The 2,500-nt window shown below is 42.0% G+C and overlaps 1 protein-coding gene across 1 annotated transcript in view; it reads right to left on the bottom strand.

The window, feature by feature from the left end:
• grid1a (glutamate receptor, ionotropic, delta 1a) overlaps window positions 1-2,500 on the bottom strand; it is a 197,012-nt gene that overhangs the window by 104,422 nt on the left and 90,090 nt on the right. The gene's annotated exons all lie outside the window — the stretch shown is intronic.

Genomic DNA, 2,500 nt, shown 5'->3' with positions numbered 1-2,500 from the left:
CAGGCTTTAATCCTGAACACAGTGTGGGGAAGATGAAAAGAAATGGGTATCACACACACACACACACACACACACACACGCACACACACACATACACACACACACCATTATAGCAAATATAAAAGGCTTTGGTCCAGCAGATTTGCAGCAGGACTGTAATTGATTGGCTGCTGCACTGTGTGTGTGCGTGTATGTGTGTGTGTGTGTGTGTGTGTGTGTGTCAGTAGTGTGTTATGGCACCTGTGTTTGTGTAGGTGGAAGATGTAAAGTTCCAAACCATATCGACTCTGTTTGATGTCGCTTTGAAGTCACTTTGATGTCATTTCCTGTCTTTTGGCAACAAAAAGACACAAAATTGGAGATTTGAGTCACAGCACAAACGCTTTCTCTTCGGCGAAAGCGAGGGAAAGAAAGACGAGGTTCAGTCTCTGAGACTCAAAGTGAAATCGATACGTACAGGTCACCCAGCTTTCTTTAGGTTATCGGAGGCTGTTTTTTTTATTATTGTTTTCATCCGTGTGAATTTTCAGGATGGACTCTGGATAACGTCGTGACCCTGACCAGGAGCCGGCGAGAGGAACGTTAAGTAGATGTATACGTTCCTACAGAACGTGCCGTCTCTCACTCTTCTGTCTATCTCTGGTTTAAAGTCAATAAAAATACAAAATCACGGGCAAACAGGACTGACCTCGGTTTGATTGACAGCTCATTTCCTATACAACCTTGGGTCGAGATTTCGATAGCTTTCGAGTTTTTATTCGATTTTTCTTTAACTCTGAGACCTTATTGGTGCTGGGTCTGTCTACCAGTGTTCCCTTCCTCTCTTTTTCCCTCACTGAACAACTCTCTTTCATGATGCTGTTCATCTGTGACAAGGTCGGCATGAGGAATCGCTGATAATCCACGTCTCTATATTATTCTGGATTCTTCTCATGTTTCATTTTTTTCTGACGCAGAATAATACACAAGCCGCCGTCTCAGAGACAGACTGTTCGTGGCAACCCTGGAGACTCTGGACCGGCGCTGAACTCTGAGTGACTGCTGACTCAATGCTGACTGCTGACGCAATGTTCTTACATGGATTTACACTTCAACCAAAAACTGGAGCAATTCTTTCACCTTAACACTGTTGATTTGGAGCTTGGAGCTGCTGCAGTAATCATTAACACACTCCTTCGTCATGGTCTTTACTGTTCCATGATCTGCTTCATTTGGAGTTCTTCTCCATGAGTTCCTGAGATTTTATTTACAGTTACTCCACCAGTTTGATCAGGTAGCACCAATTCCAGCAATAGTTTCTTCACACTGAAAGTGTTACTGCGCACCATCATGTCAACCCGCCAAAAATAAATGAGTTATATACCGTGTTGTGACTGAATGCCAGTCAAATTTACTAATTTTCATATGTATGTTTTGACAGAAAGAACTAAATGAATTAACAGGAGCCATTTTGTTAGGATGTAATGGAACTCCACAGCTAGGGGGCGCTGTCTCTTTTACCGTCCAGTTCTATCCAGGTCTATCTGTAAGGCCACGTTCACACTGCAGGTAAAAGTGGCCCAAATCTGATTTTTTTGGGGTCATGTGACCAGGTCAGACTTCTTCAGGAGTAGTGTGAACACTCAAATCTAGCTCAGATCTGATTTTTTCAAATCAGATCCAGACCACTTCCATATGTGGTCCGGAATCAGACCCAAATCTGATTTTTTCCAACGTGGCCGAGTTCTTTCTCGTCTCATGCCACGTTTGGTCATTAAGGATCTAAACTGAAGTCTGGATTTCTGTTTTGTGAAACACGTCTGTTGTTAAAATGGAAATGTTCCGTACTCTAAACTAAAACAAAGATAACCTGGACTTGATATTTATATACAGGGCATTTAGAAGGGAGACCTAAAGACTCAAGACACTTTCCACTGATGAGCAGCGGTGGAAAGAGTACTGAAAAAATCATACTCAAGTAAAAGTACTACTACTTCCCAAAAAACGTACTGTAGTTAGTGTGAGTAGAGTAAAAGTCCCCGTCCTAAATACTACTCAAAGTACGAGTAAAAAGGAGCCCATTTAAAAGTACTCAAGAGTAGCGAGTATTATGCTGTATGAATGTTATTCCACCTTATACCCTGCAAATATAGCTTACAGTATCATTCTCTTTTATGGATGTTGCAGAAAAAAAAAAAAAACAATATTACTCCAACAGTTTTATTTTCACCTACTAGCAGTGAAAGAACAACCAAAATATATGCTGATATTTCAGCTGGTTTATGCAGCAAAGGTGACATGACATAATGACACAATTGCACCTTCTTCACCTTCACTGCATACAACTCCTTCAGGTGTGGTCAAGGATTCAGAAGTTCTGTATTTGAGGTGTTGCACGCTGAATCACCCAACACACTTCTTCCCTCCTCCTCCTCCTCCTCCATTCATTCATTCATTCATCTTCTACCGCTTATCCGAACTACCTCGGGTCACGGGGAGCCTGTGCCTATCTCAGGCGTCA

Source organism: Tachysurus vachellii, chromosome 10 (genome assembly GCF_030014155.1).
Source record: "Tachysurus vachellii isolate PV-2020 chromosome 10, HZAU_Pvac_v1, whole genome shotgun sequence".
Classification (NCBI taxonomy): Eukaryota; Metazoa; Chordata; class Actinopteri; order Siluriformes; family Bagridae; genus Tachysurus; species Tachysurus vachellii.
Note: the sequence above shows the minus strand (reverse complement) of the source record. Positions and strands in the feature narration are given on the sequence as shown.